Source organism: Diadema antillarum, unplaced genomic scaffold (assembly GCF_040938485.1).
Source record: "Diadema antillarum isolate AM-2024a unplaced genomic scaffold, OU_Dant_1.0 seq00000124_RagTag, whole genome shotgun sequence".
NCBI classification, from domain to species: Eukaryota; Metazoa; Echinodermata; class Echinoidea; order Diadematoida; family Diadematidae; genus Diadema; species Diadema antillarum.
Window position 1 is genome coordinate 3139541 of NW_027271204.1, and position 22517 is coordinate 3162057.

The window sequence follows — 22517 nt, forward strand, 5'->3', positions numbered from 1 at the left end:
ACTAAAGTAATAACAATTATTGAAGTATCAAGCTCTATCCCTTTTTGGTTCTACTAATTCTACAGTAGGACATTTGTAAAGATTCCTTAATCATATAAATGTTGGGGTGTAGTGCCCATTTGAACAAAAAAAAAAACCAGATCCTGGCAGACTAGTGATTTGGTTAAAATCTGTCAGAGGGTTTTCAGAGAATCTGAAAATGTAAAAAAGTTTATGCACGAAAAAAAAAACCACACACAATGGACTATTATTCATAATAGACAATGTAAAACTGATTACAAATCTTGAATTATCAGTGACATAAATAATGGGAAAATTTTGAACATAAATGTGCAGATACAATCCTCCCCATACCACTACTCAGTCAATAGAGTGGTGATATGGCTCAGTCAGTAGTGCACTGCCTACAGATCCAAGGCACCACGTTTGATTTCCAGGTCACACTGAGCAACGTTGTGTGTACTCATACCGTCCCATCTAGGGAGAGGCAAAGCACTCTGTCACTCAGCTGGGAGTCACACGTGTGAGAGAGTCACAACTAACACATGTAGCAGATCCCACTTCATTCATTCATCGCAAAGCGCTGGGTGCCAACCCACTGAAGTGGTCCCCCTACCCACCCACACAAGAAAACGGTGAATGATGTCTACTCCTTCTAGCAATACTCAGCAAATAATATCAACCAGGCACACTGTATCGTAGCTTGAATGAATGAAGTCAGTCGAATGCATTCTGTCCCCTTTTATACTGATATGAATATATCAATAATTGCCATTGATACAAATGTGCACACATACAATGCCCATTCAGTGTACATTATGTACACACAGAAATGTCATCCATCGAATCAACAGTGTAGGATAAGATAAGATGGACTTTGGACCGCACTTGTAATACAGATTTGCAATACTACTAGTAAGTAATGCGCATGCTCCTTCGTTGGCTCCACGCTGGTGGGCAATGCACTACCCGCTATTTTCAAATGAACTGCCATCTTGGGTACTGTTCTGCCACTGGGACTGCTTCGGATGTCAATGTGTGCTGTTATGTTTTATGAATTTCTGCCTCAGATTTCCACTACATGTCATCAGAGTCCATTCCTCAGTATTGGCAGGTATACAAATGGCCTTTTTGAAGGCCATACTGGATTTTTCTAAATTCATTTTCAAGGTTTCAACCCAATGAGTAATGTTGGAAAAAGTTGGTACTGGTATTTGTGCTAGCACACCTTACATCCCAACTGTAATATACTGTAGTATAAAGATGGAATATTTTTGCAATGATGAAATAAGACCACCAAATACTTGGGGAGGTATCAAGATTTGTTTGTGCAGAAATACTCCTACTTGTGTATCTTGAAAATTATAAACATGTATAAACATTCACTAAATTATGCCTCTAAGAGATTAAAAACAGGTATACAAAAATTGTCCACTTTTATGATGAAGTGAATTCATCTGAGTTTTGACATCACACCAAACATGAACATGGTAAACCAGTAACTTGGTACAATGTAATCCTTGCAATGCAGAGTAGCATACCCCATGTACATACAGTAGACCTCGCCTAAGTCGACATCGCATAAGTCGACAACTCGCTTAAGTCGACACAATAAAAAAGTCCCGATTTTTGCCTTTGTTATTCCTTGAAAATTTCCTCGTCTTAGTCGACATTTATAAGTCGACAACTCGCGTAAGTTGACCTGATTTTTCAGTGCCAACTGAGCTGAAATACGTGTTAATTCCCTCGTCTAAGTCGACATAATTTTTCGCTCAAAGTCTTATCGCCATCCTCTGAAAAAGAATTGTTTTCCCGCTCCGATTCGCCGCATTTCTACTCGGTAATTCGCTAGTGTACGGCGCGGCAGCGTTCGCGCCATGCGTCCATTGTCTTGTATGCCAGAATAGAAAGGGCATACACTCATTTACACTGGAGTATTTAGTACCCAAGGCAGTTCACTTTACCCCTTTTCTCCCTCTCGTTTTTCTCAAAACGCAAAAATTTTGTACACTTAACTATGTCCCAGTAGGTATTCATTATCCGAACATGAAATATTTTTGTAAATCCGAATATTCTGACGTTAATTATTCCGAAGCGGTATTAAAACCTGGGCCCTTTCTAGAAAATTAATAGTGCAACTAAAAAAAAAAAATCAAATGCAGGTGTATCAAATCACACGCAACTTTTGCATTTAAGCGCAAGTGCGCTGCTGAAAAGACTTGCGTCTGATAATCATATGAAACTAGAAAATAATACACGAACCTGAAACTCAATTGCGTTTAAACGCAACTCTAAAAATCAAATGCAAGTCAATCAAATCACACGCAACGATGTATTTAAACGCAAGAGCGTTGCAGAGAAGACTTGCGGTTTTGTACGAAACTAGAAACTGCGTTTAAAAACCTCTCTATACATCTACGGAAGTGCGTTATTGTTGAAAAGACTTGCATTACCTTTTTATTTCGTAAGCAAAATTAGATTTTAAACGCAACTCTCAAAATCCAATGCAAGTCCATCAAATCACACGGAAAGCTGAAAGACGTGCGTTTGATAATCAAACGAAACTAGAAAATTGTAGGAAACTTTTTTTTAACTCAATTGCGTTTAAACGCAACTCTAAAAAACAAATGCAAGTCCATCAAATCACACGTAACGCTGTATTTAAACGCAAGAGCAGTGCAGAGAAGACTTGCGGTTTTTGTACGGAACTATAAGAAACTGCGTTTAAACGCATCTCTAAACATCTAGCTGGTTACGGAGATGTATTATTGTCTAAAAGACTTGCATTTTTTTTTTATTTCGTAAGCAATATAAGAAATCAAACGCAAGTCCATCAAATCACACGGAAAGCTGAAAAGACTTGCGTTTGATGATCATACGAAACTAGAAAATTGTAGGAAAATTAAACTCAACTGCGTTTAAACGCAACTCTAAAAACCAAATGCAAGTCCATCAAATCACACGGAACGCTGAAAAGACTTGCGTTTGATAATCATACGAAACTAGAAAATTGCACGGAACTTTTTAAAACTCAATTGCGTTTAAACGCAACTCTAAAAATCAAATGCAAGTCCATCAAATCACACGTAACCCTGTATTCAAACGCAAGAGCGTTGCAGAAAAGACTTGCGGTTTTTGTACGAAACTATAAGAAACTGCATTTAAACGCATCTCTAAACATCTGCGGACGTGTGTTATTGTTTAAAAGACTTGCATTATTTTTCATTTCGTAAGCAAAATTAAAAATCAAACGCAATTCTGAAAATCAAATTCAAGTCCATCAAATCACAAGGAAAGCTGAAAAGACTTGCGTTTGATAATCATACAAAACTAGAAAATTGTATGAAATTTAAACTCAATTGCGTTTAAACGCAACTCTAAAAATCAAATGCAAGTCCGTCAAATCACAAGCAACGCTGTATTTAAAAAGCAAGAGCGTTGCAGAAAAGACTTGCAGGTTTTGTCCGAAACCAGAAACTGCGTTTAAGCGCATAAACATTTACGGAAGTGCGTTATCGTAGAAAAGGCTCGCATTATTTTTTATTTCGTAACGGAACTTTCGCCGAGACCGAACTTAGTCTGCACTTGCAGGGAAAAGACATCGCAACATTCACACGTTTCAAACTGCCGAAACGCACGCTGCTTCACAAAATGTCAATGAAAAAATGACAACGAATTATTGTTAAAGTTCGCTATGCCGAAGGTTTAAATCTCAGTCCAAAGTTAAATTAGTCCGACATAGGAAAGAGGTTTGTTTTTACGAAGGTTATAGTAGTCCGATAGATGTCGTTTTCAAACAAACTTTTCTTCTTTTTATTTCAGACGGGCCCGCGCCGTACAGAGCGGTAATGTTGCGAATCGGAGCACGAGAACAATTCATTTTCAGAGTATGGCAATACAAATTTAAACAGAACAAATATGGCGACACATATTTCAACTCAGTCGGCACTGAAAAATTATCTCGACAGAATCATGCGAAATCACACGCACATCTTCGGAGCAACGCACTTGAACTTAATTCGCAAAGTTTAATGCAATTTGGGGGAATTTGCGTTTGATATTTAAAATCAAGTTTAAAACGTAAAGTGTCTAGAAACGGGCTTAGGTTTCCGATCCCCTTCTCTCAAAATCTCTCTAGAGATTTGGGAATTGTGCGTTGTCGTTACTAACCCGCGCGAGATTTATGCGTGAACTAAAACATTATTGTTGCTGATGTCAGTAGGCATGTTATGGCGGCAAAAGGAGTAAGATTTGGGTAGCGATCCGCATCGTGATCAAAATCTTACTCTGTACAGGGGAAATTAGTTTTCATTTATAAGTCGACAAAATGTCGACTTACGCGTAAGTCGACATTCGCGTAAGTCGACGTGTTTTGCTCAGTCCCAATTATGTCGACTTACGCGAGGTTGACTGTACATATTTACGCATGTACACTGCTATATGATAAGCCAATTTCATGCTTGCTGATAAATTACCTTAGTTGTTCACATCAATTGGTAATTTTTTTAGACAATTTAACTTGATACATTTGGGCATATCTACAGTAAAAGGGTCGGTACACGTAACATGTGTTCACCACTAAGTCTAGAAATGATATGAAATACAGTGTTCAATGGAAATTTAAGGGCTGTTATCATCTTTTTCTAATCAATACCATGACTTTCAGTTGAAAAAGAAGAAATTTTAAATGAACATCTTACTTGATCTTCATATGTTAGTACACAGATGTCAGTCCAGCATTGGTGTCACACATCCGAAAAAAAAAAGGAAAAAATCTTTTTACATAAATTTTAATAGATTGCTTTTTTAGAAGCAAGTTGGGGCAAAGTTATAATTTATTAAATTGCTCTATAGGATCACTTTCTTAATACTACGGGTAATCAACATTAGAATAGAATATAACCATAAATCCCTTATTTTATGGACCTTACTTTTACTCAGGAAATACCCATTTCTCTTCATTAGTTGAAAACTACACTGTCAAACAGCACTAGCATCAATACATTGCACAAATATCACTTGAAGACGAAAAAAAAAACTGACGCATATGTATGTGTTATTAAGCATTTTAGGTGAGAAAGATAGAGTAAAGAAGTAAAGTTGGTGGACAAATTTCAGTTTAAATGTTTTATATTTTGAATTATCAAGTTCTTTGTAGTTTGTAAGTCATTTCACTGTTAAATTCCCACCAATGAATACAAAAAGAAAGGATTCAGTACATGATAAATAATACTCTTTTTTAATGATGTTCATGAATGTCTGATGGTAAGGCTCCTCTCTCCTGTTTCTCAACAGAATATCAAAGCATCTGGTTCACAAAATGGGGAGCATCAAAAGACCTTTTGTACTACCACTTGCGACAGCGCTGATGTGCCTTAACAGCTACAGTCTTGCTGTGGAAGTCTACAAGTTCTACGAAGGGAGAAATGTGTCGCTGGAGTTCAATCAACCTCTGTCCAGTGACTCTAGCTTTGAATATGAGATTCACTTGATTTACTCCTCCTGCTTCTTCTGCAGGAATGTAACCATGGTTCCTGGCTGCCTCACACCTCAGCAAAGCAGACGTTTCTCTGTTCATAGCAAAAGATCACAAACTTATTTAACAGTGACTCTCAGCATAAACGCTACCAATGCCGAAGACAGCCAATTTTACCTACTCTCTCTAAGGGAAGATAGACGTGGTGAAAGCCACTTTTTCACTCAAGATGCCTACATTGAAGTTTTGCGTCCACCAAGTCCAGCACATTGTATCATGAAACGCACTGAGTATTCAGCTGCATGGAACGAGATTAACTGCACATGTCTGCTTGGCAGTGACGGAGAAGGTTCTCTCTACTGCTTCCAAAATGCAAGGAAAATTCCATACAAGGGGGCACCAGCGCGGCTAAATGATCATGTAACATGGGTCTTCTGGATGGATGCACTTCTGCCCGTCAAGTGCTGTTCATACGAACCAACATTTCCAATAACATCAGAATCTTGCTCCCAGTTTGTGCATCATCCCTCAACACACATTGGCAATGCAGAAAATTCTATAACCCCTTCTAGCGGCCACATGACAACAATAACTGCTGATCCAGAAACAACTGATGAAATAAACTTTTCACAAAAATTCAGAGAAGAAAGCAACAGCGCAACCACCAAAGCATATGAAGCCTTCACCAAGAACACTTTGATTGCATTAATATTATTTTCACTGTCTTTGTGACTGCATTATACTTGCATTGTCCATAAAGCAAACTAAATGTATAGCATAGACTGCTGGTGTTCAACATAATGCATTTTTTAAACCCTTACAATGCTGTGCATACAATCATGACAAGTAAGAAAAACATTTATTCTGTGTATAAAATGTACAACTGATATGAAACAAAAAGACATTTCTAACTAAAGATGTCAGCACCTCTGGATATCCATTTAGTTTGCTTATTACAGATATTTTTTTGTGAGAATACAATATTTTCCTTCTATAAAATCAGGAAACATCATCCCGCTTTATATCTAAATAAAAGATGATAATTATAATGAGTGCTAATACACCTAGGACATCTATAGTGCGTTCAACCATATGAATGGGTGCCGTAAGATTATACATCATGTACGTTCATGACAGAGTTTTACTGTACATGTATCTCCCTTATCAGTCAATTTTACGTTTAATTACATACCTCCTCCCAAACCATCCAATTATTGGTCTTATCAATACAATGTACATGAGCATTGTTGTACTGAAATACACAAGACATCACATGGCTAAAGTAGAACATGACTGTAAATCACGGTCTGAATGATCGATGTGTCCCGCATCATATTCTTTTGTATGCCACTCAGTAAATATGTCCATATCTGTTCGACATCTTTAATATATCCTGTGACTAAGCAATAATTCCTTTCCTCCCTAATTTGGTATTAAAATAGATTTTGCATTTACCATCTGAAATATTACATTATCATCTGCCATCATTTTATAGTATAAGTAGAACAAAAAAAAACAACAACTGGCAATCATCTTCTAAGTGAAAATGTGCTAAGGTACTGTATCATGTTGTTGTTTTACACAATTACGTCAAATTGTACATATCTGTCTAAAACCTTTTAAGATTTTTAATAAAATTTTGTTTGATATTGTATTCTATAAAATCTTGTGAATATGTTTACATTGTGAAAGTGTTTCTGATACACTTTTTTTTACAGACTTTGTGTATTAACATGTACAGTGTACATTACAGTACTATAGATATTCTGAAATATTTTCATCATCTACCATCCCTCATTTGGGTTGATAGATTTTGTCCTTAATACATTGTAACTGAAACATCTAGTATCATCTACAACTGTAGTATACGTAGGACAAAAAGAACTGCAAGTCTTCATCTAAACGGAAACATGGTACTGTATCATATCGTCATTTATAAAATCCTGTGAATAAGTTTATGCTGTGAAAGATTTTTTTATTTTTCTGATTGTAATATGCAATGTCTTGTGACAATTGTGTATTACATGATAAATTGCGTACAGTGTACATTACAGGACTCTAATTAATCTGAAATATTTCAATCACTTTCTTCCCTCATTTGGGTTAAGGGATTTTGAACCTAGTTACTGAAATATCATATCGCCATCTTGTACAAGCAGGACACAAAGAACTGCCAATCATTTTCCAAATGAATGGTGCTCCTGAATCATACTGTGTTGTATAATTGTATAGCATTCCGTGAATACATTCATTTGTGTCTGAAAGCTCTGTAAATTGTAGGTACACAAATTTTGTGGTATCTTCATGTGTGTTAATATCATACAGCAATCCTAGTGCTTTTGAAAATTTCCTTTGATTTTCTTCTACCATTTGGTTGTGTGCATTCTGCATTCTACCGTCTGAAATATGGTAGAATCATGGTGGTAGAGTTGTTTATGCAATGGTGAAACATCAATATAATTATCATCACGCCTATTTCAACTGCTTGTTTGACAAAATGTTTCTGAATTTACAAATGGACGTTTAAGTGTGATTGCCTCATGAAATTAGTAGGGAGACATTTTTAATAGCATGAAGCATCCCATAAAAATATCATGTTCATATTTAAAAGTCCCATGTGTACAAGTTCAAAGGAGTTGACACAAAACCACCAGTAGGTGTGTCTTTGTAAACCATTGGCATATGGGAGCGTTGACAGAGTGTGTATTGTAGCCTACCACTACTTCACCAAGAAGGAGAGGTTTTGCTTTTCATTGCCATGATAGAAATTTATGCAATGTTCAAGAACTTTTGACAGCACCAAATGGAGCACATACATTTTGCCATACTCATTTCATGTGTATCTATATTATGATTGAGAATAAAAGCATCATATGTGAGTTACCTTTGAAAAAAAAATGGATGTCAGTCTTTATCAATGTATCTTGCTGTAACCTCATTTTACTAAATTTTTGCCAAATCTTCACCGTGGGTATTATGGGGATTCATAGTTTGTTATGCAACTAAATTCCATTCACAGTCAATGTAAAGTATTTTTTTTTTCTCAATTCTTATAGATTCAAATGTCACTTACATGGCAAACCACTGCTTCCAAGCCCTGTATTGAATGTGAAAATTGTTAACCCCTGAAGTGCCAAAGTTATGGCCATTGTCACCCACAATTTGCAAAATTCACTATCTTTAGATCTGTTTATATATGGACCGGAAGGGGGGTGTTATTTCGGGGGCATCCCACGAGACCGACACCCACGAGTCATACGGTCCACGAGACCGACACAAATAATAGGTCCATGAGTCATACAGCCCACGAGTTATACGGCTCAGGAGTCATACAGCCCATGAGTTCGACGCTAAGCACAAAAGGCTCATGAGACCGACACTTAAGCAAACATAGCCCACGAGACCGACACTAAGCAATAAAGGCTCATGAGACCGACACTAAGCAAAGAAAGTCCACGAGACCGACAGTAGGCAAAAAAGGCCCACGAGACCAACAGTAAGCTAAAAAGGCTCACGAGACCGACACTAAGCAAAGAAAGCCCACGAGACCGACAGTAGGCAAAGAAGGCCCACGAGACCGACAGGATAATCAGCGCCATCTACATGTCAATCACCTATACAGGGTGTTCCATGAACGGAGAAATAACATACTGGCGGGTGTAATTTCGTAACGCTATCAATTGAAAGATGGTGACCATCTACATAATTATGAACGTCATCAAATATGTATTTCTACATACTTCTGGGGAGGGGGAGGGAGGCAAGTGTGTCAGGGAGCGACATTGTTATCAAGTAGAAAAATTGAATTGTATTCTTCATGCCCCCGCCCCCCCCCCCCAAAAAAAAAAAATAGAAGAATTAGTATTCTTCATCCCCCCCAAAAAAGAGACAAAAACTCAAATGAATTTACCAGAGGACAATAACGATGTATGAATTAATTTTAGAGCATTGATAATGCCATCGTGCTATTTTTAATAGGCTCTCCCAGATTTTAGCTAGAAAATGGACAAGATATAAATTTTACCTCTTCTCTTTCCTGATTCACAAGTTACTTTATTCTATTTTAGATATTCTACCCTCCTGCTTTGACGTTTTGCAGTAAGATCTATTTGTAATTTTCTCTGTAACTATGATGTAATTCTACTGATTGAAACGTTTTATGTCGCGGGGATTCACCTCAGTTTTGTGGCTTGTGTTATTCTCCTCCGAACAGTACATTTCATCGTGAAATACAATAGTTACGTTCAGACGGGAGCCCTTAACCTCGAAGTTAGGAAACTTCGAGGTTAGAGCTTGTAGTTAGGGACCGTGAAGACGCACTCGTAGTTAGCAAACCTCGAGGTTTGCTCGATGTTTCGAGCCACGAGAAATCTTATGGTTAGCGCTCTAACCACGAGCCGCGGGGGGTCCCCACTCGTAGTTAAGCACCGTGTGGACACAAAAAACAACGAACTCGAAGTTAAGAGTGACCTCGCCGTAAACTCCAGCCCCCCCACAATTTCCCTCTGCTTCCGGGTCAACCTCCCAAACGTACACCACAAATACACTACACGTGAAAAACCTATGACGCACGACACAACAACATCATCTTTTCTTCCCATGCGCTTGATCTCTGAAACTGAACATGTCGAACTCGCTACTGTATTCTATATTCTTCTCCGACGCTAAAAAAGAAATGTTTTCGACAAATATCTTCATAAAGGCATACTTAGTCATCAGTGCAGTGCTATCTCTGCATATCATGACAGAGAAAAAGAGTACCTGTAAGCGAGTCCGACAGGGTTGGACTAAAGAATAAATAGACGCCTTGTTAGCAATGTGGGCTTAAACTTCCGGTTTTGTGGTTTTAACATCGAGTGGGACCCACTCGTAGTTACGGGGGGCAGAAGCTTAACCTCGAAGTTTCGTAACCTCGAGGTTACGATTCGTCGTGTGGACACACGTCGTAGTTAGGGGGCAAGAGCTAAACCTCGAGGTTTCCTAACCTCGAGGTTAGGGCCTACCGTCTGAACGTAACTACTAGCTGTTTTCATGGATGCATCTGTTTTTTTCCGAATCCCTAATGCTACCTTAACCCATCCACGTACGGGCCTCTGTGTAATCTGTAATATCGTGCCTGCCTAGTAAGTTGGCCATGAACTTGGGCGCCGTCTTCCCTACGGCGCGATCTACACGCGAAGAGCATTCATACGTCATCGAAAAAACTGCCTGTGTCATTCCCACTAGGCAGGAGGGATGATGCGTGTACACTCGTGCTAATATGCACTTAGTTGACTCAATACAGCACTAGTTTATGTGAATTTTATGAAAAGAAATAATAAATTGTGCAGGAATTATGAAAAAAATATTGTTTCTGTGTATTTCATCGATAAATCCTCTTCATTTCAAGCCATCTGTAATCACATCTTACCCACTTGCGAATCGACGTGTCCATAATGTCCTCGAGCCCCCCCGAGATAGCTCTGGAACATTCCATTCAATGACGGGGTTTTTATTTTGCAACGTTATCTAATAACTCTCATGTAAGCAAGTTCTTGCTATGGCTAATCTATTTTGTAATGTATCATAATCTATCTATGCTGAGATAGCCTAATTCAAATTTGCAGAGACATAGAAAAAGATTTGTTTTACAATCGTGATACGTTCAACTACTCATTTACCCTGTGCTGAAATCCGCATGTCTGCTCCGCACATGTTATCGCTATCGCTCAAACTTCGATCGCGATGGCTTGTGTGTGTACAGGTACAGGTACACAGTGCTAGTGTGACGTGTGTGGAGAAGCATGGGGCTGAAAAAATACGAACTCCACGTGGTGTAGTAGAAAACAAATCGGACGTTCGAAGTCGTACATTCAAGAGCTAAAACAGACAAATAGCGAATTCAAAGTCCACTGAAAAGGTCTTGACATTGTAATGTATGTTCCAAAATCATGTCTGGCTTAGTTTTGAGAGAATTTTCTACACGCACGAGATCAGGAATGAGATCGGTGAACTGGCTAACAACGTGTGTACTGTGAACATGTGACTGGCTTGTGCAAATGGCCTAGCTAGGTGATCGTGAGAGTGCGGCAAGAACGCTAGGAATGCACCCGAGATGCGGTGTGTTGCAAATTCTTGGGGTGAAATTAGACTTCCTTCTTCAGCCCGTCTAGTATCTATATTTTTTTCAATAATTCTAATTCTTCATAAAATCACGATAAAAAGACTTCATATATTCATTTTATATTTTAGAAGCGTAATATGAAATATTTTGGGGGTTTTTTTCAGTCCAAGAAAAAAAATAGTTTGAATAAAAAAATAACAATAAATAGTCGTTCTTGACTCAAGTCTAATTTCCTGCGCCTTCTTGCAGTTACCCCGCAGTTGCCCATGGATACGATGCATAAATAATCAGCTGTTTACTGAGTCGTACTAGTGTACCACCCTACTGTTCTTGTTCAAATTGAGAGGATTGTTATTTTATCGGCGGCACTTAGTTTTATAACCTCATCCAATAAAAAGACAAATTCAAACATCAAATGGTGTGACAGTTTTTGTCAGAATTCCCTATCAATTTCACCTTGTTGCCAGGATAGTTTTCAGATTTCACTTGCTTCATTATCGAAGCTGTTTGACATTTGAAAGAACTGCTCCATAAGAAATCACCTTTCATTTGTTATTTATTTTCACAAACAAGTATTTCGGTTACTTGAATATTTCTTATTATTATTTCAATGTCATGATATTTCATGATGGTTATGTATTCTGTCTTTACATGGCAAGATGGGATTTTTTTTTTCCATCCAGGGTCAAAGAAGAAAGTGACGGGAAGGAAAACAAAAGGATAGGGAGGAAATGAAAAGGATACAATGACACATCTGATCAGCAGGCTCTTTTTTATTACAATGGTGAATGCAGTACATCAGAATTTAAGTACAGTTCTAAATAATTTATCAGTTGAAAAATGAGCAAAGAAAATGGATTTCATCGAGTTCTAAATGAAAACTAAATTAGCATCGCCATTATGATTTAGATCTAGAACCTAGTGCTAGTACTACAGAATAGACCTGATGCAAACTTGTTTTCAAGCTTTTGGTTGAGTTTCTTCAGAGACACGAATTTTGGTAGCACAATACCCGAGTGAATAAGAAAAAGGAAAAAAAAAATAAATACACAACTGTAATGCAGGTCTCTAGACCACTCCCGTGCACGAGCGAGCATCAGCCCCCGTTTCGTCAGTGTCACTCTCGTCATTGGCCTAGGCTAGGCTACTCGTGTCGTAGTTTTACTCGCCATCATCAATGTCATACATGGTTACACAAAATAAATTACATCTTGCCATCACCTCAACCACAGCAAAACCCTGAATATCACTCCCATCATAGTCACTCTCAGCTCACAAAACATATCAGCAAACGATACAGACATCGCAGACCTAGCTAACTAGCTCTAAACATAGTTGTAACTACGCCACGTTAGACATTAGTTGTACACAAAAATGAAACGGAGGTGAAAAACTAGTAATGAATACACGAAGATCATCAACGATGGCATATTACCGTAGAAAAAAAATACACAGAACATCTTGCACCCAAAAAAAAATCGAGGTAAAAAACTACGATGAGAAAAACTAGGGTGAAAACACGATGCTTGGAAGACGAACGATGAAGACACTACGGCAAAAATGCTTACACGGAAAACAAACGAGTGAGTACCACACAAACTACGATGTTTTCGCACATACGTAGATAAGCTACATCGTGTTCAATCAAAAAACTCAACAAACACTAGGACAAAAACTCACCTCTAAATTGTTGCAAACGAGATAATCACTTAGAAAAACTGAACAAAACACTCTCAGAAGTACGATTGTACTCTGAGAATGAAAGATATACAAATATACGAAAGCAAAAGAGAGAAAAGAGAGAGAGAAATGGACGGGAAACCTAGAGAAGGTACCCACACTCACTAACGTAAATGAAATTCAACACACACACCCCCGTGCCCCAGCATTAGCAGTACACGTACACACACAAGGAGATATCGTCAAGCACTCTATGAGGAGATCGATATCACGATACCGCGCGTAAGAAATCACTGCAGTTGCTGGGGCAACAAAGATACATGCGCGCTGTAAACATGAATATTGATTAGTTTCTCAGCAGGCTCGAACCCCTGGCAGATGTTTTGGCCAATAAGAGACATTCTAAAATATGTTTCTTTGCATAAATTATTTTTCTGAGTCCCAGTAAGGATCTCTGTGATTGGCTAAAATTATTCTACAGCTCCTGGCCAAGCCTGAGGTCCTAGGACGCCCTCTTTTGGTCATAAATAATAAAAACCACGTTTTTTGTGGGAGGTGACGGGGATGGGGAATAGACAATTACGTTACTTTTTTTTTTATTGATACTAAATCAACACCCTCGCAGGTTTATTGCAGAAAGATCTGTTACACACTTTTACCGTACTTTGTTCATTTTTTTTTCACAAACACACACCCATGCAAACACAATTAAAGATCCTGATCATTTCGGGGGGAGGGGGGCAACTGATGGGGTAACACCCTGCCGGAGATGGCAACTCTTCTCTTCCATCTCTCATATCTTCCTATGCTATTATCAGGACACCCTATACAATTTATTGCTCTATAGGTGGCGCTGTTCATCCTGTCGGTCTCGTGGGCCTTCTTTGCTTAGTGTGGGTCTCGTGAACCTCTTTTGCGTAATGTCGGTCTCGTGGACCTTTTAAGTGTAGTGTCAGTCTCGTGGGCTTTGTTTGCTTACTGTCGGTCTCATGAGCCTTTTGTGCGTAGTGTCAGTCTCGTGAGCCGTATAACTCCTGGGCTTATTTTACTTGATGTCGAACTCATGGGCTTTATTTACTCAGTGTCGAACTCGTGGGCTGTATAACTGGTGGGCTGTATGACTTGTGAGCTGCATGACTCGTGGGCTGTATGACTTGTGAACTGTATAACTTGTGGGCTGTATGACTCGAGGGTGTCGGTCTCGTGACGTGCACCCGTTATTTCCACTTCCACATATATGAGGAAGCTACAATTTTGCACTTTATAGGCTTTAATTCAACAATCTGGCACACACTTTTAGGGAAATATTAAAAAAATAAATTCTGATCAAGTACATAAGAAATAAAATACTCCAAATAATACATACGAGTGGCTAAATGGTGTTTTTCTCCATATATGTGTCATTCATTGTACACTGAGGTAAAAAGGGCAGGGAGAGTGTGCACAAGGAGTTCTTTTCCCACACAAGGAAGCTTTTGCATGTCAAAATTGTAATTCTAGGATCTGGTGCACACTTTTATTGGAATTCTGAGAAAAATTCTCAATAAAAAAAAAGAAAAAAAATACTGAGGGAAAATTCGATAGGCTGTTGTGGAATCTGTCATGTCTTGTTCCATGTGTGTGTCTTTCCTGTAATCTACAGAGGTACTGTACATATAGTGCCCGCTCACTGGTTATAACAAAAGACACAGCAGTAACTAGAGTGATACATGTATATCACGATATGATAATGTCACGATGTGTCACACTAAGATAATGAGATGCAAGAAATGTAATTAACAAAAACAAGAATACAAGAAACATGTGCGACTTCACAATTACTGATCAAATCATAAATTTCTGTATCAATAGTTACGTTCAGACGGCAGGCCCTAACCTCGAGGTTAGGAAACCTCCAGGTTTAGCTCTTGCCCCCTAACTCGCCCCATGACGAATCTTAACCTCGTGGTTACGAAACCTTGAGGTTAAGCTTCTGCCCCCCCCCCCCCCCCCCTAACTACGAGTGGGTCCCACTCGATGTTGAAACAACAAAACCGGAAGTTTCAGCCCACACTGCTAACAAGGCGTCCATATTTCTTCTTTAGTCCAACCCTGTCGGACTCGCTTACCGCGCACGCGGTACTCTTTTTCCAACCAACGGCACCAGCTTCCTCTGTCATGGTATGCAGAGACAGCACTGCACTGATGACTTTATGCCTTTATTAAGATATTCGTCGAAAACAATTTTTTAGCGTCGGAGAAGAAAACAGAATACAGTAGCGAGTTCGACGTGTTCAGTTTCAAGCGAATGGGAGGAAAAGATGATGGTGTTGTGATGTGCGTCAAAGGTTTTTCACCTCGCGCGCAAGTGTAGTGTATTTGTGGTGTATTTACGTTTGGGAGGTTGACCCGGAAGCAGAGGAAAATTGTGGGGGCTGGAGTTCACGGCGAGGCCACTCTTAACTTCGAGTTCGTTGTTTTTTGTGTCCACACGGTGCTTAACTATGAGTGGGGACCCCCCGCGGCTCGTGGTTAGAGTGCTAACCATAAGATTTCTCGTGGCTCGAAACATCGAGCAAACCTCGAGGTTTGCTAACTACGAGTGGCTCGAAACATCGAGCAAACCTCGAGGTTTGCTAACTACGAGTGCGTCTTCACGGTCCCTAACTACAAGCTCTAACCTCGAGGTTTCCTAACCTCGAGGTTTCCTAACCTCGAGGTTAAGGTCTCCCGTCTGAACGTAACTATTCATCCAAGTAGAAAGAAACAGGTAAAGGTCCGATTTTCTCGGGGGGGGGGGGGGCAACTTCCTCCCCTGCCCTCCTGCTGTGTGTATGGCTATGACAGAGACTTACATTGTAGCTGAAATCTAAGGCAATCAATGTACAAAAATACAATTGTGAAAATTGAGGGAAGGCCTTTTATAGACAATGTCATCAGTACATTTTTACAGCAATACATTTAGAATTTGTGCAAACAGATTAAATTGAGAAATTAATGCAATGAGGATGTTTGTTCATTGTATGCATACTATTAAGAGAGACAACGAAATATCAAACTCTTCGAAGTCAACAATGAAGTTTGCAAAGTAAATGGGGCCAATAACATGCATACTAACCAATCATAAGTTTAAATGGCAGTACTGAACCAACTGGTGTGCAGTTCAACTGTCCTTGATGTTTCTTAAACTGAAAGACAGCAGGCCTAGTGCATATAGACTATTAATTAGCAAATGGCAGCTCACACAAGCAACAGACATGCTTGCCCCAGCAAACAATTGGCACAGAGTGAGGGGCAAGTAATAGGCCTACACTCAGCCACTTGCGATCAGAAATTGCTGGGAGACAGAAAAATCAACTACAGCGCTGCTTGAACAGGCTCAGTTTCAGAATGGTTAGAATTGGGTTGGAATTATGTCACACAAATGCAAAGGTTTTTGAATTCATTGCTAGTACTTAACATTTATTTCATCGCAGAAAGAATCTAAACTAGAACCGGAATTTGTCAACACTGACAAATTAGGTGATCCGATCTCTTCGAAAATCAATGATTTGAGTCCTGATCCCAATAGGCATGACCACACCGGTTTCATTTGTGTCGAGGAGACATTGGCCGTGTGATGTTTGGATTCTCATTTAGAAAAGGAAGTCAGACTTGCCATCTTTGGTACCGAATTCCGTATCCACTAACGAAGATACAGAATGAAGTATATTTGACCTTTGACCCCACTTTGCACACCCAAGATGGCATCTGAGCAAAAAGTGGTTATTTATTGAAGTGATTATTGTAACATGCCCTTTGCGTGTGCAAAATATGGGAAAGACAGGACATGTATTCACCAAGATACAGGATGAACAATTTGTGACCTTTGACCCTAATTTACCTACCCAAGATGGTGTCCGATCAAGTAGTTGTTATTCTATGAAATAATGTACGTGATATGAACTAAACATGTGCAAAATATGGGGGTGATAAAGGCTGTTTTTCTTGAGTTATTGCAAAGAAAGTTTCAGAAAAAAATATCATTAAAACATCGAAGATAAGCTTTAATTTCAACCAAGTTTTTTGAAATGATGGCGACGTTGTATGAAGAAACGAATTGCACATTACGATAGCCCAAAGTCTCAGCTACAACATATTAAAATCTGGGAGAAATTCACCAAAGGATAAGTGAGCTACTTCTCAATTAAGACAACCATGTCAATTTTCACATCTAGAAAAATTCCCTCCCATAGAGATAACACGTCATAACGAAGATAGAGAAAAGAAGTACATATGACCTTTGACCCCACTTTGCACAGACAAGATGGCATCTGAGCAAAAAGTGGTTATTTTGTGAAATGATCCTTGTAACATGGTCTTTACGTGTACAAAATATGGGAAAGATAAGACATGTATTCACCAAGATACAGGATGAAACATTTATGACCTTTGACCCTAATTTACATACCCAAGATGGCGTCTGATTAAGTAATTGTTATTTTATGAAATAATGTCCGTGACATGAACTAAACATGTGCAAAATATGGTGGTGATAGGGTATGTTTTTCTTGAGTTATTGCAAAGAAAGTTGCAGAAAGAAAGACATATTTCAATACATCGAAGATAAGCTTTAATTTCAACCAAGTTTTTGGACGTGATCCCGACATCGTATGAAAAAACGAACGGCACAATTACGATAGCCCAAAGTCTCAGCTACAACATATTAAAATATGGGAGAAATTCACCAAAGCATAAGTGAGCTAGTTCTCGATAAAGATAGTCATGTCAATTTTCATTTCCAGAAAAACTGCACTCCCATAGAGATAACACGTAAACTGGCCAAATTTGACAAGGTTACTTTCAATCCATTTTTTGGGTTAGGAGGTGATGCCGTCATCCAATCAAACTGTTGTTATTACAATAATGAAAGAACATTTAATAAGCTATAACATACTGAAATCTGGGTGAGAATTGGCAAAGGATAAGTGAGATACGCTCGAGTGAACTTGAAATTTGATGACGTCATTTTGAAAATTTACTCTTTTTATTTCATCAAGATATTTGATATCTTTTAGTCATTTTTCCAGCATTGCCGACCCATGAAATAGCATGTACAACTCATCAGCTTTCAGAATATGTAAAGAAAATGGGAGGTCACCGTCCATCCTGACGAGTAAAATCGGATTTAAAATTGGCATTTTTTTGGCACAGTTGCACTGTATATCGCCATTGACGCACGCGCGGAATTTCAACTTTGACGGGCCCGTATGACGTCATATTGAGTTGGATTGACTTGAAACTTGGTAGAAATATTCCTTGACATTTCAGGCATCCGATAAGTGTGAAAAAATAGGAAATTTCTATTGCATAAGAGCTGTGAGTGCGTATATGTGCGCGCGCGTACGCGTCCGTCCAATTTTTTCAATTTTTCAAAAAACGCTCCAAATGGTCTGAAACGTGTGCAAAAAAATTTTGAGCTCGATTTGAGCATACAAATATTTCAACGCGGGCATACGCGCACGTTTTATGGGTATAGATGAATTCTGAGAACATGAGTAGAACCAGCTTAACTTGAAATATATGTGACGTAAATTTCATTGAAAAATTCCATTCCATTAATGAGATATGAATGAGAATGTGTTTTCATATAATGAAGTCATAGTGACGTCATGGTCGACTAATCACTATGATTTTATTTCGATTGTCGTCTTTAGGACACGATACATATATGGTATAATTTTGACATTGATAGGAGGAGCACTTTCTGAGCTAATCGATACACAACTTTTGAGGAGAAATAAAGAAGAAGAAAAACAAAGAATCAGTACAGATACAGAAGGTGATCCGAGAGGATACTCGGATCACCTACAAATGAACCTTTTGATAATTTTTTTTTTTTTTTTTTTGGGGGGGGGGGTTGTTCCAATCCCCCCCCCCCTTGCATTTGCACCCATGAACCAATAAGAACACGATGAGTGAGCACATAGAACCCATGGGGCAAAAGCAGCAGTATGCTCACTCATGGTCTCTCTTCCTATCGTACCTCTTTGGAGGAGAGTCAGAGATAGTGGCTATCTGAAAGAAATATTGTGTAAACACATTTTATAGGCAGGTGCAAGGGCAGGCACACAAAGAAATCTCATATTAGGCGGGAACGCAAGCTCAGCTTGGACAAAAGTGTCTCTTTCAGCCCACTGCGTAATAATTCATGTACACTGTCAATACCAATTGAAAGTATTGTTACAAAGAAGTATCACAAGAGTTGGACTTTGGATTAAAGCACACTGCCGGACTAAATTGGAGATCAAGAGTGGGTATGTACATGATGTAGTCTGTTTTTGTGTGCCTTTTTATTTGCTGCTGAATACTTGTCATGAACATCCTTACAGGTACAAATTTATCTTCATTCTATTTTTCTTCAGAAATAAAATGCAATAACAAGCAAGAGACCTGGGGGTCTCGCACTCACAAGAGAATCGCAAGTCTTGATTTGATTGTTTTGAATTCTTTTAACCATAAGTGAGACAGAGAGATCACAGCTGTGGTATCATGCTTTATTAGTAAGTATGCTATAGGGCCTACAGTATATATGCATAACATAGGTTCAAATTGGCTATGGCAGATGAAGAGATGCCTAAATGGGGAGGGGGGTAGGAAGGAGGCTTAATTTTCACATTTTAATTCTGTTTTTCTTGAAAACTCAAAAAGCATCACTCGGGTAATAAAATCCCATTTCAGCTTTAAAAAAAAATAGCAATCCTACACAAAAGTGATGGAGCTAATAGAGTAATATAGTACAACTGTAAGTTAATTCGCATTATAAGGGCGGGGAGGCTGAATTTTCACATATTGAGCTTCTTCTTGAAACCCATATACAGTAGATATTCACCGAGCTAGGCACATAGCATATTTATCAGGTGATATGACCTCAATTTGTTTAAATGAGCACGGCCCAACCCCTAAGGTGGAAGGAGGTGGAGTTCTCCCTCCCCCCCCCCCCCCCAATCTCAGCTCCTTGCAAGGGGCCAAGAGGAAGGGGTGGGGACGTTCAGGTGGAATTCAGAATTTCAGGTATTTTTTTAAAACCCTACACACGACAACAAGGATACATATTTGAAGAAATTTTCTGTTTAACCAAGAGTAATAGAACACAACTTTGTCACAGTTCAAAATCATTGTCAAATTTCAGTCATTAATGTTTTCATCTATAGCACTAACTAAATAGCTCTATCTTTTTTTTTTTTTTGGTTCGACAGAAGAAGAAAATAAAATCCAGAGTTAAGGGTCTCTGAGGCTTCAAGCCCCCCCCCCCCCTTCGGCTGGGGGGGGGGCTCATTTTATCAACTTAAGATCATATCACCATTAAGATGCCATCTGCCAAATCTGGTGAAAATCCATTGTGGGGCATACAAGAAAATGCTAAAAATGGTTTTAAAAAAAAAAGACTGGTGGTCGCTATAAGACAGGTGGTAAAGATGGTAATGGTTCATGCGCAACTTTGATTGAGAGTTTCTCTTTCATCTATACATTACATAGGTGAAATTAACTGTTTGCATATTTCCAGCTTGCTTTTGCACATTTCCCTACAAAATTGAACATTTCCACATTTCCAGGCATCATGTTTGCATATCTGGCATCATGTTTGCACATTTCCTGGCTCCACAAGGGATTCCTGACATGCTGTACAAAAATCCTCATTTTTCTTTGACGACTAAAGCAAATCGAATGGGGTTTTCTATAAAATGTGGGTAATAAGTTAGTTTTACACCCTGAAAGCATATTTGAAATGATTCACTATTTTTAAAGTTATTGGTGCAAAAGAGTCCTGTGTAATTTTTTTCTTTTCTTTTCTTTTTTTTTTTTGGGGGGGGGGGGACATACAGTGTACGGTACAACTGCAAAACATTCCCTTTAGAAGCATGTTGGCACAATATTGAAGGCTCACTGATTTACAGAGCTCTATATTTCCCTAAAAAGAAATACACTAAACTGCACTTTTAGCAATATCAAATCCTTTTCCCTGTAATATACTAGCTGCCAAACATTTAAGATTATACTGCATAAACTTGTCTGAAAATTCTGTCTTCTACAGGACAATTTCTGGTCTACAAAATGGATGACAGCAAAAAGCATTTTCTACTAGCACTGGTGACAGTACTGATGATGTGCCTTAGCAGCAGTCAGGCTTTGGAAGTCTACACATTCTATGAAGGGAGAAATGTGTCACTGGAGTTCCATCAACCTCTGTCAGGTGACTCCACCTTTGAATATGAGATTTACTCAATCGACGCATCATGCTGCTTCTGTAAGAATGGAACCATGGTTCCTGGCTGCCTCACACCTCAGCAATACAGACGTTTCTCCGTTCATAGCAAAAGATCACCAACTTACTTGAGAGTGACTCTCAGCATAGACACTACAAATTCTGAGGACAGTCAATTCTACCTATTTGCTCTGAGGGAAGACAATAATGGTAAAAGCACCCAATTCACTCAAGACATCCATGTTGAAGTTCTGCGTCCACCAAGTCCAGCAGCATGTACTGTAAAACTATCAGATTATTCACCTGCATGGAATGAGGTAAGTTGCATGTCTGTGCTTGCAAGCGATGGTGAAGGATCTCTCTACTGCTTTCAAGATGCAGAGAAGGCTCCCTACAAAGAATCACTTGTGCGACATAATGATCATGTGACATGGGTGTTCTGGATGAATGTCAGTCTTCCAATCAATTGCTGTTCCTACGAAGCATCATTTCCACTGACATCTGCATTTTGTTCTCAGTTTGTGTATCCTATTCCAACACATACCACTGTGTCAGATAATTCTAAAAACCCTTCCAGCAGCCAAACAACTCCAGGAACCACTGTACCACAAACAAATGCACAAATTACTTCATCAGAAAAAATCAGCACTGAAAGCAAGAGCTCACAGGTCACGACACAAACGACTTCAAATTCTGTGCATGGTGCAATTGCACTGGTGATATTAATTCCTCTGTTTTTGGTAGGCTTGTTCTTGGGGTGGTATATTAAAAAAAGAATGAACTATTGATTCATGGTTACAACTGATTGACAAAAGTGTCTTCCATCGGCATAAATAAGTACTGCTTCTGTGACGCTTTTATTAGAAACAGGTGCACGAATTAATTAACCAGAAATGAATGTCCATGTGTAGAAGGTCCATGGTTCCACAATCACACTGGAAAACTGCCTTGTCGTTCCAGTTTTAACCACTACATTTGCATGAAAAAAAAAAGGCCTTCCATTTCATATCTTGATAATTTTCTATTGTGACCTG

The 22517-nt window shown here is 38.8% G+C and overlaps 1 protein-coding gene across 1 annotated transcript in view; it reads right to left on the minus strand.

Moving 5' to 3' along the window:
* Nucleotides 1-22517, minus strand: part of LOC139727316 (F-actin-capping protein subunit beta-like) — a 186188-nt gene that overhangs the window by 14620 nt on the left and 149051 nt on the right. The gene's annotated exons all lie outside the window — the stretch shown is intronic.